Source organism: Podarcis vaucheri, assembly GCF_965113315.1.
Source record: "Podarcis vaucheri genome assembly, chromosome: 1".
Lineage (NCBI taxonomy): Eukaryota > Metazoa > Chordata > Lepidosauria > Squamata > Lacertidae > Podarcis > Podarcis vaucheri.
The window spans coordinates 35,936,386-35,952,478 of NC_138759.1; the positions used below are offsets into that span (position 1 = coordinate 35,936,386).

The 16,093-nt window shown below is 42.3% G+C and overlaps 1 protein-coding gene and 1 long non-coding RNA gene across 13 annotated transcripts in view; both read right to left on the reverse strand.

Annotated features, from left to right (window-relative positions):
* Positions 1-16,093, reverse strand: part of NPAS3 (neuronal PAS domain protein 3) — a 652,478-nt gene that overhangs the window by 26,483 nt on the left and 609,902 nt on the right. The window lies entirely within an intron of this gene.
* Positions 11,055-14,765, reverse strand: LOC309527361. The gene is made up of 2 exons (XR_014217200.1): positions 14,674-14,765; positions 11,055-11,304 (listed from the first exon to the last, which is right to left on the reverse strand). It is a non-coding gene; the product is annotated as an uncharacterized lncRNA (long non-coding RNA).

The window sequence follows — 16,093 nt, forward strand, 5'->3', positions numbered from 1 at the left end:
GAAAGAAGAGAAGAAGAAGAACATAATATCCAAATGCTTCACATTTATCATATCTAATATGCAAGCTGCCTTGGGTTATTGATCTTTTTATCTGTCCGCTTATTTATTTATTTGTTTGCAAGAGAGAGAGAGAGAGAGAGAGAGAGAGAGCGAGCGCAAACCGGAACATGAAGGAAAGTAAGAAAAAGATCGGTGCTTAAAGTGATGATGGAAGAAATGGAACACTGATTTTAAAACATTTGGGGATTAAATTATAAAACATGTATAGCCGCAATTCGGAAAAATTTACAGACCAATAATGAAATAAATTGCCAGCAATATATATCACAGAGACGCTGCTTTGCATTCTTAAATATCGTTGTGCATTTCTGATACAGGATACACGAGTCAGCAACAGATCAGCCTGTTCGACAGCCAACACCTTGCTGGGGCAACCCAGGTACTGTGCAAGAAATAGAAATATCTGGTACATGAATAAGAGTCATTCATTGCCGTTTCATTCTCTTTGTTTAATGGAGGGAATTTGTTGTTTGATGCAATTGATTTAGAATTTCTGTTTTTTTATAAGTCAGCTCCATTGCAAGCATGGCCAATGGCTAGGGGTGATGGGAGCTGTAGTTCAACCACATCTGAAGAGCCGCATCCACACCTGCCTTAGGTGAACAAAAACATGACACAACTGACACAAGCCCTACCCAATGGCCTTTATTTAAACTGTTGGACTCCCATGCCCTGACTTGCTAGTTTCCACTGGGTTCTGCTCCCTGCCCCAGCCCAGGTGTCAGCATTTTTTAGCTGGAAACCCTTTTTGTCTATGATTTACGACTCTCAAAATCTACACTGTTTTGAAGTGAGAGAGGAAAATAGCCACATCCTTTCTAATTCAGCTTCCCCTTGAATGTATGGAAGGACTTAAGCTGTGTCCTGTTTGCATAGGCATTAGAAACTAGCCATTTTACCTTGTTAAATTGTAAGGAATCATCTGTATTTAAAATACCTCTTTCATTCTCAGAGAACACCTTTGCATTTAACTGGAGAGACTGTGTTTCTCTCTCCCCTCCCTCTCTGAGGAAGAGTTTAATCTTTGTGGTTCATCCAATCAAGGACCTTTATGATGAGATGATAACACGGAAGCTGTCAGTGACAACTACAATAGGGATTTTTCAGAAGATGGACACTTCCTCCACTGATAATTTTTACCAAGGCACAGCAAGAGCCAAGAGAAGTTAGTTACTACTAATCTGTGCAGGTTATTAATGTTGACTAGGAGCTGGAAAGCTCCATTTTCCATTAGCAAGTTCTTAAGCGATCAACTACACAGAGTGTCAAAAATAATTCAAGCAATGAGGACCAGATATAAACTACTATTTTTCTACAATTCTCCATTTTAAAAACTGCCTGAAAATTGTGAGCTATATATGTACTGATGACTATCTGGATGTTGTGGGTTTATGACACCCCGCAACTGAGGTAATTATTGCCTAAATTCATATATAGTGTACCTTCAGAAGACGAAGTTCTGTGTGAATATTTTAAGATATTTCTAGAGGCAAGGATGCAAGAATACCATTTTTAAAACCCATTTTGGTGAGACCTCATTAACTAATGAAGAAATAGCTAAAAGAAATAGGATTTAACTTCACAGGAGGGACATTAATAGTATACTTTGCTCCTTCAAGCTAGGCTTACTTATATGCTTATTTATCATTATCTGTCTTATTTGATCATAATTCAGCTTTCTTGGGGGGAAATACAAATCTGCAAATGCTTGGAAATATACTGCTTTTTAATAGTTAACTAGAAATAACATGATAAATAATCTTGTAGTAAACACAAGATGCAAACTATTGTTATATGAAGAGTTACTATGTGTTTGAAGTTGGCGTTAACACCAAGGGCAAAACACTAAGATATGCCATATTTAAAGCCTACTTATCTTCTGCATATATGCTCGAAACAGTGTTTTGTAACGTATTGCTTAATATCAAACAGATTTGATTTTGAACAAGTGCTTATTTATTCAGTGTCGAAAGCCCTCCTCTAGCAGATTCCACAAGAAAGAAATCTAGTGCGTAATCCAGCATGTCTCAACCCCAAGGGCCTCGGTGGAACTAAATTACACCAATGAGTCCTTTGATTCTGTTGAGTTCTGTTGGAGTCATTGTATCATCGGGCAAAACTGGATGTGACATGGGAGATCCATTACTGCATCTCCCAATATCTTTTTCCTTTTTAGTAAAAGCTGCCACAAATTGTTCTTGTCTTTTCTGACTCTCTCCAGCTAATAGCAGATTGAGGGGGATTTCCAAAGCTAGACATGGTTAAGCCCTCCCTACTTAGTGCCCCATCTGGGGGCAATATGTCCCCTCCTCCCTGGCTGCTTTTAACCACAGGGAAGGACATTAGGAAGGTTGACTGTCAGTCTCCAAAGCATGTCTAGTTTAGCTTTAGCTTCCTCAGAATTGCACCCCAAACCTGATGTAATACACACATTGCCAAGCCAATTCCATTAAATTTCACTACAAGTGGAAACAGTTTAAAGCAGAATCCAAATAATGTAGTGCTTTCTTTGTAGGTTCTGATTTGAGGACCACTCAGATCCACATTCAGCTGGAGCTGCTTACACTTGAGATGGTCTTTGACTCTAATGTCAGTTCTTTCATACTAAATAAACTAGATCTTATTCCAGTCTCTTAAATTTGTTTCCATCACAGTTATATCCATATCATCTGTCTTCCACCCTGCCTGGTCTTTTTCAGTGGTGTCTTAATTAGATTTTGCTGCACAGTATCGGATCAGAAACTTCAAAGAGGAATGGCAAACTTGAACTGCATGTTACCTGATTGTCCTAAGATATAAAGAGGCAATGGAAACATAACCACACTGCACAGTCTGCAACCCGTTCTGTTGATTCCACAATGCAAGATCCATGGCCTATTTCCCAGATTGGTTCTTCAGTCAATCAACACTGTGCCTTCCCTGGTAGCCTACCAAAGACGGAGTGCACTGTTTATTGTGCAGTTGCTGGCAAATTTTCCCCAGTAAGTAGCCTGCCCTTTTGGAGGGGAAACGGGGGGGGGGGGGCACTAACTTTATGAGAAGGACCATAGCTTGGGGAAAAGCTTTGGTTCAATGGCAGAGAAGGTCCCAGATTCAATTCCTGGCATCTCCAGTAATATTGAGAGACCGTAACCTGAAAACCTGGAGAGTTGCTACCAATCAGTGTAGACAATACTGAGCAAGATGGACCAATGAACTGACTCAATATAAGGCAGCTTCCCATGTGCCCATAGCTCATGCAGAAGGGTCCAAGCTCAATCCCTGGAATCTCCAGTTAAAGGGATGTCAGGATGTGACAGGAACTAGCTCTGTCTGGATCCCTGGACAGCGGCTATCTGTCAGAGCTGCAATACTGGGCTAGATACATAAATGTTCTGATCTGGCAACTTCACCGCTTCAGACTCTGAAGATTGAAAGGCAATGCTGAACATATCCAGGAGGTTTTATTTTATTGATTAGAGTGCTAAATCAAATCTATATATATATGCATGCAGATGTATGGTATAACTATACAGATGACGGAACATCTGCATAATGTCACGCAGAACTAAAATGTATATTACACATTTTGTGCTGGTTAGAAAGAAATTTCAATTATCTTCACCTGGTGCTAACATATTGAGGAAACTGTAGTTTATTTTATTTTGTCTGATGAGAAACTGAATGAGAAAGATGTTGAATGTGGATGTAAACACAGTTTATGATGTATGTGGGGATCCTAGCAAGCACCATTTCTTGGACAAATATATATCTTTTCCCCTGCCATATGCTCTGTCTTAATCTGTTGGTGACAAGTAGCTCATACTCCCCAACATCTCACAGAGGAAAATAGGGACACTTGGGTACTCAGAATCCTCCTATTTGTACACCAAGCATCACTACCCTATGTACACATCCTGGTCCACATTGCTCTTCTCTGCCTGCAGTTCATTTACTTTGAAATTGTCTGTCCTGAGGCCCTAGACTTCCCTTATACATGCAGATACCAGAGCAATAGATAATTTTTCTCAGTGAACATGAATTTAACAGCATTCCCCCTAGATACAATATCCAGAGGCTTCTAGAAGGGTCGAAACTTGAAGAATTCTAATACAAGCAACTATCTAAAAGACTGCTTCCTTCGTATCTTGGCAGACGCGGTGTCTTCATGGTTCCAAGTGGAATTATTTACAAATCAAGTTGTTTTATATATTCCCCATACACCAGGAATGGGGAACTGGATCCAGCCAGCAGGCCTGCTCCTGATTTTCCCCACCATCTGTGGGCCAAGCTGGACAGGCCGGTGAGGCCACCCACAGTGACATCAGGGGACCTGATTTTGCCCACATGGGTAATGGCACAGCTTTCAAAGCACAAATGATCAGCTGATTGCCAGGGTGTGAGGCACTGTGCATGGGGTTTTGCAAACACTAATAATCAGCTTATATGCCTATAGGGTAGTGTTCTTTGATTAGTAGCAGCAGCAGCAGCAGCAGCAGCAGCAGCAGCAGCAGCAGCATTTATCACACTTAATTGTAGTATTTATCCCACATGTATTACAACCTATGTCTACAGAGTTCCTGGAACCATGCATGTGGCTATCCTATGTCATCTTCACAATTACCCTGTAAGGTGGCCTAGCTTATGAGAGATGCTTAGGCTACATGACTTGCCCAAGCCTGGCTGAATGCTTTTTTCTTTTCTTTTATGGTGGAGAAGGAGGTGCCCATTTCATATTCTGTACAATATTCAGTACACCACACAGGATCCTGAATTTATAGTGTGATGTTGCAGCAGGATTGTTTATCTGTACAGACGATCATTTTTCAACTGAATGAACCTAATCATGGGACAGGCCAGTATATTGAAGATTGGGTTGCAGGTTCAAGCTTTAATTCTCCTTTTATAAGTACCAGCTCTCAATTTACCTTTGAAGAATGGCGTCTACTAGCTATACAATTAATCCATTTTGAAATGTGTGCTTTCTTTCCTATTTCCTATTAATCAAATTTACAACAAACAAAACAAAACAACCTCACTTTCTGAAAATAAACAATGATACAGAATTTGTGTTACAGAAATTGAACACACATAGCAAAACCTGGATTTATGACAACCTAATAGGATAGGTATTGCCATGGAATCATAACTCACACCATTTTGTTTATTATATCACTCACTATATCTGAGACCAGAGTAATAATTCTTCTTCACCATCACAGCAGCAAATCAAATCAGATCTCTTAAAACTCTCCTTTCAGTGTTTGTTGGTAATCTCACATGCCATTTTTTATTTTAAAATACCATAGAACACCTTTTCCATTTGACAATCTGAATAACAAATCTGTTAGCAATAAATTTATCTTTTTTTCAGGTTCCAAAGCAAATGAGCATTTCCAGACCACCAGTTCTTTAAGAAGGGTTAAGAAATATAATAAAATTAAAGTGAACACTGTGCAACCTGAACCTGAAAAAGGCATGAAAAATTGGTTTTTAGGGTTGTGTTTTTTAAAAAAAATGTAGTTGGTGCAAGAACTCTTATAGTGTAGGTTGCTTGAAGAAAGCTCTTGGCAAGAACATCACAAGACGGAGCAACACTTTAAAATACGCTCAAGCAGCCAAATACAAACTGACACCAGGAACCCAATTGTAGGAACAAATAAGAAAAAAGGTATCAATTTAATATAAGCCTACATAACAAAAAGATCAATGTTTACAACTCATGGTTTAGAATACTATGCAGCTGTTTTCAGAGTGAATACAGAGCAGTTGTATAATAAGAAATTAGAATGTTCATTTCAAGAGAATTTCTCAAGAGCTCTTTTGATATGAAATACAACAAATATGATGGCGACTATGGCTGCAGTCCTCTGAACTAGTCTGACTGGAGTATGTAGGATTTCTCTACACTGTGTATCATATTCTTAAAAAACTAGACATTAATGCATTAAATGAGACTGGGCTGAGATCAATTTAGAATAGACCGATTTAAGCTGGAAGAAGGATCTCTTTGATATGACCTCCAGAGCAGACCATTTGCGGAAGGATTCAAGATGAACTGATTTACACTTGGATATCTGTTTGCTGCATTTCTCTGCTTTTCAAGTATGAACTGATATGTCTAATGTCAGGTTATTAAGGTGTCATCTTAGGGATGGTCTGAAACCTGTGCCTGTAAAAAAGATTAAGAACCTTCGATTTCTTTGGCATTCTTGTTGTGGCTTAGATGATTCATATTAAGAGCGACTAGCATAGAAGTTATTTTTAAAATGTTACTTTAACTGAATATTAATCAAACAGCCCCAGAGTTTTTCTTTCGCTGAAGCTGTAGCAAGACCGGGTACAAAGCAGCAGGAAGTTACCCTGCTCAGTCACAGATCACTTGCTTTGTATGCAGAAGATCTCAGCTTCAACCCCTAGAATCCCCAGTTAAAGGGATCAGTTTAAAAGACCAGATGGAAAAGACTCTGAAGAGCCGCTGCCTGTAGACCTGGGATGGGAAACCTGTCCCCTTCCTGTTGCTGCTGGACTCCAACTCCTACCCGCCCCGCCCACCATGGCCAGTGGTCAAGGATGATGGGAGTTGTAGTCCAACAACATATGGAAGGTCAAAAGTTCGCCATACTTGCAGCAGACAATACTGGGCTACATGACCTTGGAAACAAGGGGGGTGGGGAGGTGAGCTTAGTACAGTAGGAAAGGCAAGCTCTAATAATAATAATAATTTATACCCCACCCATTTATACCCACAAAACATTAAAAATACATTAAAACATCAGTCATTTAAAACTTCCCTAAACAGGGCTGCCTTAAGATGTCTTCTAAATGTCAGATAGTTGTTTATTTCTTTGACATCTGATGGGAGGGCGTTCCACAGGGCGGGCACCACTACCAAGAAGGCCCTCTGCCTGGTTCCCTGTAACTTTGCTTCTCGCAGTGAGGGAACCGCCAGAAGGCCCTTGGCGCTGGACCTCAGTGTTTGGGTTGAATGATAGGGGTGGAGACACTCCTTCAGGTATACTGGATGCTTCTGCTGCCTCTGGCCCCTCCTTCCTCACATCATGTCCAGAGTCTGAATTGCTTCCTGCCTCTGGCTCTTCTCTCTCTCTCAAGCCTGTTGCCTCTTCAGCATCTCACTGCCACTCCCCTGGCTCTGAGCCTTCCTCCTCTGGGGCTTCCCTACGGGGTTCTCTGGCTGGAATCTCCCACCACTCCTTGCCATCCAGTCAGTCCCTGACATGCTGCTGCATGCATTTCAAGGACCATCTGATTGCTTATACTCCACTTTGATAGCTGATAAACCGCTGATGGGGCACTTCTGGTGGTTCCCCACGCCCCTGAGGTTTGGCTGGCCTGCAGTAGGGACCAGGCCTTGAGTGTAGCAGGCCCTGGCTTGTGGAACCCCTAGCTGTAGAGATTCTGCAGGAACCATCCTTGCCTTCTTTCAGACACCTCCTGAAAACTGTACTGTTTAGACAGGCACCCACAATATGATTTTCTCTTTTTAACCAGCCAGTATCTACTACTGTTTTCTCGGTGCTTTTAATTATGCTTCGTGGATATTTATCAACTGGTTTTTATTATATTTTGTATGTTCTAAGCCGCCTTGACACATTCTATGAAAGTGGAGACCATAAATATTTAAATAAGCTGTGGACAGTTTCTCACCAAATTTCAACCTAATTTGTAACGTGTGCTATGCAAATTTTCTTTCTTTCTTTCTTTTTGCCCCAAACTGAAAATCCAAGAGAAAGGCCAACTTTCACAACTCTGACCAAACAGATTTCCCCTACAAGCTCCCTGGTATTCAAACAAGTTATACTTTATTTTCCGGAGGGAATGTTTGAAATCCCATTTAAAGAAATAATGCCTTGAGCTTATTTTCCCTAATACCATGTAAGGAAACATGAAAGCCTTTGGCTCTTGAAGTTTGTAGGGTTCTAATGAAGCAATCATCAACTCTGACATTCATGGGCTCACAGCGGCAGCTTTTGCTGCCAGGTTTCCGACAGATCTTTTAAAGTGAAAATAAACTTTACAGAAAGGTCTTGCTTTATCAGTTACAATGCAAACCTTTGTGGAGCTGGCATAATCATCTTCAGGACAGAACAGATTTTTTTTTAAAGGGGAAAAAAAAACTCTAAATGAAATAAGATGGCATGGAAACACTCCAGACCAGGAAAGCTCACAGATGATGGCAGGGGCAGGAGATGGGGAGGCAAATCAGTAAATCAGAATTTCTGTGTGCTTGCCTATGCAGACTTGCTTCATGGAAAGATAACCAATAATAAGTATTCTTCAGAAGTATCATCTCCATCCCTATCATGGGAGGCAAAAATAAAACCTTTTTTATGGTTTTATTTGATGTACTCCTTCACAGCCCCACCATTACCTTAGGTGATTCTCAACACAGTGAGCAACAGCTAGATAAAACAAAAATATCTGCTATTAATGCATTGCTGCACACAAGGAAGGGAAATTGAAGTCACATGTGCCACTGTTTTCTGCAAAGACAGATGTAGATTTCTTACGTTTGTTCCAGTACATTACGAATCTGTCAACACAACCCAGTGGTTCAACCAGCGCTATGGCTTTTATGCACCGGCAGTGAGTCTCATTGCAGAATTGCTCTGATACTGAAGGAAGGAAGTGTCCTGAACTGTGTCCACCAGAGCTCATCTGTCATTTCCCAGTGGTTGTACAGGAGAACAGCTATATCCACTACCCCAAAACTACAGGCAGAAACAGGACACATAACTGAGATGAACTGAAGGGAATCTGGGAGTGAATGAGAAGGATGAACTTCTCACTGGGGGACTGCCAGAAGGTCAGCATAAAAGCCCCCAAGGGGAAAACAAATTAAAAAGTAGGACAGATATCTGTACAATGTTAAGCATGCACCTGCCCATTCCTATAGGCAAGTGACTAAAGAACCTTGGGCATATATTGCAGTGGACCTCTGCTGCATTCAGGCTTAGGGTGCCTCCAGGCTGTCAATATTTTCCAGGAGCGATTCAAGTGCATCCCAGGAAATTAGGTTTCCACAACTGAAGTGCTCTGTTGCCTTAGTGCAACGTCCTGCCCGCTTTTTAAAAGAAAGGGACCTTTTGTGGTTAGGGAAATGCACTGAAAAGTGAGCAAAAAAACAGGAACAGAAAGAGGTGCAAACACCCTGTAAGCAAATTGGAATGAATGCTCAATAAAAGACCGGATAAAACCTAACCCCCACGTAAACTTTGTGACAGCAAATCAGGGTGATTTCATAAATAGGTCATCTGGAGGAGCCCTCAGAAGAAACCTGGGGACGCTGGATGCTCTCGGGTTGACAACAATAGAGAACACAGTGCATAGAAAGGCCTTCCACTGAGCACAATGGCAGATGTTGAGCAGTACCATGGTGAGCTAACCCTCCACCGGAAGCGATCTGAGGTTAATGGGGTTTTGTTATAATCATCTGTCTTCAGAAAGAGGAGAGCAGGATATAATCTTGAGCCAGTAGATGGAAAATTGAGCCAAAGGTTCCAAAAGCTCCAAATCTGTGTGATTTTAAAATTTGATGCCATTTGGGACTGAAGCGGTGGGCTTCTTCCATGCAGCTCAGTTCTCTCTTCTTCCTCTGCAAGGTCCAATCCAGCCTTAACTCAGCTATTCTCCTTTTTCCCCTTTCTTCCTATCTTGTCTTCATGTAGCCAGTTTCCACTACCTTCCTCAATGCTCTTCCTCCCCCTTTCCCCTTGCTGAAATGTGCATCTGCCACCAATCCCAACCTGAAAGTCCTTCTGTCTTTTCAGGTTGGAAGGGTGCAGAAAGTCTTACCATAAGGCTGTTGTCGCAGACAGATCCCCTGAATGGGGCACAATCTGCTGGGAGATTCTCTTGCACCAGCCTCAGCCAAATGATTGGGAGCTTTTTCTTGTGCAGCTCACATCCATTTCAATAAAGTCTGCACGGGGGGGCCATAGCTTAGGGGGTAAGTATCTGCTATGCATGCAAAACATCCTATATTTAACCCTCAGCATCTCCAGTTAGGGCTGAGAAGGACTCCTGCTGGAAACTTGGAGTCACTTCCAATCAGCTGTAATGAGCCAGATGGACCAATGGTCTAACTCAGCATAAGGCAGCTTCCTATGATGTTGCACCTTAGTAACAGAGCACCTGTTTTGCATGCAGAAGGTCCCCGGTTCAATCCCTGGCACCGCCTGGTAGGAGTAGGAAAGATTCCCTGTCTGAAACCCTGGAGAGCTGCTGCCAGTCAGTGCAGACAGTACTAAGGCAGATGGGCCAATGGTTTGTTTCAGTATAAGGCTGCTCCTACAATGCCCTACAATGCCCGGGGTTGATCCTGGACTGCTGGTGGTTGGGGTTGCCAGTTGGTGGGGAGAAATTGCTCTCTTTGGTGCCCCAAAGCCTTCCGGCTTGTCCACTGACTTAACTTATAATTCCGGATGTGCTGGTGCTGGTTGCTTTTAATAAGAGGTAAGAAGGAAGCAATCGGCATACACTTAGAGGCATCCTCCTTTATTCCTACTTTGATGTTGCGAGAGACAATCCTCGTTTCAGCGGCAAATTAAGGGAAAGGGAATTGGCCGCATCTGTGCCAACCTGTAGCTTCTGTGAGTGTGTTCATGCCACCTGTAACAGCAGCAGCAGCAGGAAAGTACCCCCAAGCACCGTCGCCAACAACAGTAAGTGGGTGGCTATTTCCACTTGTTCTTTTCTAAACTGATTAAAGAGCGATGAATTGATTAAATAACGGGTAGTTAAGCAGAGGGTGCTGGAGGTGGAATAATGGATGAGCGACACACTCTAATGGAAGAAAGTGGTTAAAAGGTGGGTTAATGACTGTTTTCCGCTCCCCAGCAGAACACTGAGCTGCTGTGCTGAAACTCTCTGCTGTTGGCTTCTGGATTCGCTAGAGCTGCCTTTTTATGAGAGCCCAGCTTGAAGGGGAGTCCATGTTGCCATGGAGTACTAATTTCTGTTTACCAAGCAGTCTCTTATGCACAAAGCAAGAGTCTCTTTTAATACTTTTATTTACAGAGCAGGAGGATAGGGAGGGAGAGATGTGAGGCACCAGGAATAAAGGTTTGTTATCCTTTATTATTTTTAATACTGATATCTCATCCTTGCTTGGAAATCTTCCATGGGATATATAGTAGACATCAATCCTGCACTGATTCAAGCGCATAGCCATCTAATTTCAAAAACACTACGGCATCGTGTGTTCACAGATCCTTCACTGGGCTTGAAAGCACAGAGAGCTATCTGAAATTTATTAAAGAATTAATTGCAGGTACAAATGCTATTGGGGACGCGGGTGGCGCTGTGGGCTAAAGCCTCAACGCCTAGGGCTTGCCGATCGAAAGGTCGGCGGTTCGAATCCCCGCGGCGGGGTGCGCTCCCGCTGCTCGGTCCCAGCGCCTGCCCACCTAGCAGTTCGAAAGCACCCCCGGGGGCAAGTAGATAAATAGGTACCGCTTCCCAGCGGGAAGGTAAACGGCGTTCCGTGTGCGGCTCTGGCTTGCCAGAGCAGCGTTGTCACGCTGGCCACGTGACCCGGAAGTGTCTCCGGACAGCGCTGGCCCCCGGCCAATAGATGTGAGATGGGCGCACAAACCCCAGAGTCTGTCAAGACTGGCCCGCTCGGGCAGGGGTACCTTTACCTTTACCTTTACAAATGCTATTAAGGAATGTCATTAGAAGTGTGCACACTTTGTACACTCCACAGTGCCACAGGAAGATAAAACATTTCAATATTAAGAAATAATCAGTCCTATGTACTCATTTTGCTGTTATAGTGCGTTTGCTTAAATTCCAATGATAAATGCAGCAACACACTAGCGGCAACAGTTTAACAGGAAAAAAATTTAATGAATAGTGTGGAATTTCCTGCACAATATGGAAATTATGCAATACACAAAAACAATAGTGCTTTTTAATTTTTTTAAAAAATAGGACTTTCTTGTGTGTCCACTAAGCATAAGGAACAATACATCTCATCCTTAAACATACTTTTGAATCAAGACCACTTAAATGAAAGGAGTTTTAAGGCTTCCTTGTGGTTCTGCATTTTAAGAACACAAGAACTGCCCCTGAGAAGCTTGCAAACAAAAGGCATTATGATGGTAGTTATCTCCAATTATTTGTCACCAGGTTCCAGATAGTTTGTAGCAGTGGCGTAGCGTGGGTTGTCAGCACCCGGGGCAGGGCAAGTAATTTGCGCCCCCTAACCCGTAGATTTGCGCCCCCTAACCCGTGGATTTGCGCCCCCTAACCCTAACCCCCAGATGTTGCACCCGGTGCGGCCGGCCCCCCCCTGCACCCCCCACGCTACGCCACTGGTTTGTAGGTAGTCAGCATGAATATTGGAGTGAATATGGAGGTGTGATTTTTAGCTCTCACAGAAAGTAGCTATTTGCTAGACCTAGCCCAACGAAACTGCATAATTCTTGTAAACTAATGGCCAAATTTATCAGCAACAAATTATTTAAGTGAATCCCTGTATGAAACTTTGTTTGTTTGTCCTAAACTTACTTCCCACTCCCATGTCCATCTTTCCCAGTGTCTTATGTTTCTGTTCAATCTCACATTTAAGTATAATGGACATGACTTCAGTCCTAAAACAGATCTTTGGAAAACTCCACGGTTTACTCTCCTCCTTTACGTAAACTGTCAAACTGGCCTCTGCTTCCAATCCATCAGAGAGCCTGCCATCTCATGCAATGGCTACTGATTTAAATAAACTTTAATGATAAAACTTTTATACATTAAATTCTCCTCCATAAATTGCTTTTTTTTATTCCTTAATTGTAAGCTTACATTTGGTACATTTTTTTGTCCCTTCATTTAAGTAAGACTTTTAAAAGGAAATCCTCTTGCCACAATAGCTCCCCTTTTCTGTTTTGCCATGCTGATGCGTTTGTTGTGTCTTTTCTAATTCATTGCAGACATTAAAAATATAAGAAGAGTCTATCAGATCACACACCCAACTAGTCTACCATCCTGTTCTCACAGTGGCCAACCAAATGCCTGTGGGAAACCTGCAAGCAGGACCTGAGCACAACAACGCTCTCCCCGCTTGTGATCCTCCAGCAAATTGCATTGAGATGCAATTTTATAATGATGAATAAGGACAAAATACTTCCTTCTGTGCAAGGGACGTAGGTGGCGCTGTGGGTTAAACCACAGAACCCTAGGACTTGCCGATCAGAAGGTCAGTGGTTCGATTCCCCACAACGGGGTGAGCTCCCGTTCCTCGGTCCCAGCTCCTGCCAACCTAGCAGTTCGAAAGCACGTCAAAGTGCAAGTAGATAAATAGGTACCGCTCCAGCAGGAAGGTAAATGGCGTTTCCGTGCGCTGCTCTGGTTCGCCAGGAGCGGCTTAGTCATGCTGGCCACATGACCCGGAAGCTGTATGCCGGCTCCCTCGGCCAATAAAGCGAGATGAACGTCAAAACCCCAGAGTCGGTCACAACTGGACCTAATGGTCCAGGGGTCCCTTTACCTTACTTCCTTCTGTGTCTTCAGAATCTCCCACCTGTCAGCGTCACTGGATGATTCCAAATTCTAGTATTTATTTTTTGGGGGGTGCTTTTATCTATCCATTTTCTTCACACTGAGCATAATTTTACACACATCTATCTCCCTTATTTGACTTTGTTCTGAACAAAAAACCCCTCAAATGTTGTAACTTTTCCTCACATAGGTGTTCTAACTCCATGGTAATTTGGGCTGATTTTGATGAACTTTTCCCAGTTCCTTTTTGAAGTGTGGTGCCCAAACCTGAACAAAGTATTCCAAATGTGTGGTTGTAGTTTGTATAATGGCATCAAAATATTGCCAGATTTTTTCTCAATCCCTTTCCTAATGATCCCTTAAAACATGGAATTCGCCTTTTTTGCAGCTGCTGCATACTGGGCTAACATTTTCATGACTCCACGTTCACTTTCCTGGTCAGTCACTGCCTACTAGAGCCTCTGTTGTAGAAGCTTTAAATAACTTCCAAACCTGATATTGCTGGACTCCCAACAAGCATTCCCAATGGACAAGCATGATGGGATCAGGAGGGCACAACACTGCGTACTTCTGCACCAAAGGAACTCAAATTTCCTAACTGTAACATGCGTCATCATTTAATTCTAAATACTTTTTTCCTTTTGAAATTAAATACAGAAGTAACAGATTTTCTGGGCAGTTTTCCATGCATATATGCTGACTATAAAAGCCATGTGAGTTCCAAGCAGTTTGTACCAAATTGTGAGCAGGGCTGAGGATTAAATCATGAGTAATTTCTCCTTTTTGTTGATTCTATAGGAAGCCTCGACAGCTCATTGTATAATATTATTGTATGAATAATATAGGTAAGCTAAACAGTTCATTTCCCCCTTAATGCATGCCTTGAGTTGATATGTTCCCCAGCGTCAGCAACTGATTCTTGCATCTCAAGATCTTCAAATCCCACGCTAAGTCGCAATGCCAAGGTTTTGATCTATACTACAGCTCCATTTTCTGATGACTGTAGGAATACATAATCCCTTTGGTGATATTTTTCACTGCATTTTTACAACTTCATGGCTTAGCTGAAATTGAGAACTTGTCTCCATTGTTTGGCGGGGGAAGGAACAAAAATCACACCTCAATTTTGTGGGAAGCAGCTTCTCCCAGAACACTGTAAAATCCTGTGCCCAGCTTAGCTGCCATGTAGGAGTAAAACACCAGAGGGCATGGCATTAACCCTGTTTAGATGATCTATAAACCTCCTTCAGGGATTAGATTCCAAATTAAACATATGAGGGAGACAATGGGGTATTGGGGCATGTTCGCTCTGTCTCTGTTCTGATCACAATCCAACTTCCGTGCTCATGGGGGTTTCCCTTGCATTTCAGAATTCAGGGTTCTAAAACACAGGGGGAGGCTTCAAGGGTCCAGGAAGCTCCCTGCTTCATGTCATGGAAGTTGGAAGGTGATCAGAACAGTGACAGGGGGTGGAGCTAGTCTACCTATCTCTGCTGTCTCTCACTTCATGTGTTGACCTTAACCATGAAAGTAACACCTGAAAAGTACATGCTCACTGTACTGTCCAGATAGTCTAGATACATTTCATATATACAGAGAACTGGAAAACTAGCTATGCTCAGGATCCTGAATTAAGCATGCAGGGCCTACTCACATGCACTTCGCATGTGTTGGGACTATGCAGCCAGACCAGTGTTGAGGATGAGGCCTGCCAATGTGAATCCCCTTCACTGGGGTTCATCATACATACCCATCAACTGTCCTGGAAAAAATGGGATGTCCCATCTTTTCCCAGAGGACGCTATTTTGGGCGCCATGCTCTCATGCAATTTCGGGCTGAGCTCTTGCCCTGAGAATAGCATTTATTTTTGGGTCTGCAATTTCACATAGTTCCCCAAAACACATATTTTTGGGGTCCATGACTTTGGGCTCTGGGCACCCTAAAAGTGCTTTTTCTGAGTCCGTAATTTTGTGCAAGTCATGTGACTCGTGCAGGAGTGCGTACCCAGAGGATGGTGTCCCAGTTTGGGGCAATGTCGTGTTGGAGGGTATGACAGTAGGGCTATGTCATCAGCACACACATAACACTTATTTGCTAGCATAGGGACTGTTAGGAACAGAATGCTGATGTCCTGAATTAGAATGGCTACTAAAATAAAATAATAACATAACCATATAGGCATAAGTTAAAACAGTGCAAAATTTGCATTCTTGGATCTTCAATAACAAATTATGATAGACTTCTAGTATATCTGCAGTTGGAATCAAGGCATTTTTAAAAAACTTGACCAACTTTCCCTTGTTTCCTTAACATTTATTAATGGATTGTTGTGCTAAGGTAATTAACTCCAAAGCTGGCAAATTTAGCACAGAGAGATTAATTTTCTTTAACTAACATGCTACCTAAAATATGCTTTTTCTCAAGAAGAGGTTACTAGTAATTTGTTCTCGAATTAATCACATTATAAGTAAAGTAGAGTGATGATGTTTCAGAACAATTGTCAGTCCACCAACGTTGAGTGTTTTTGCTTTTTTTGTA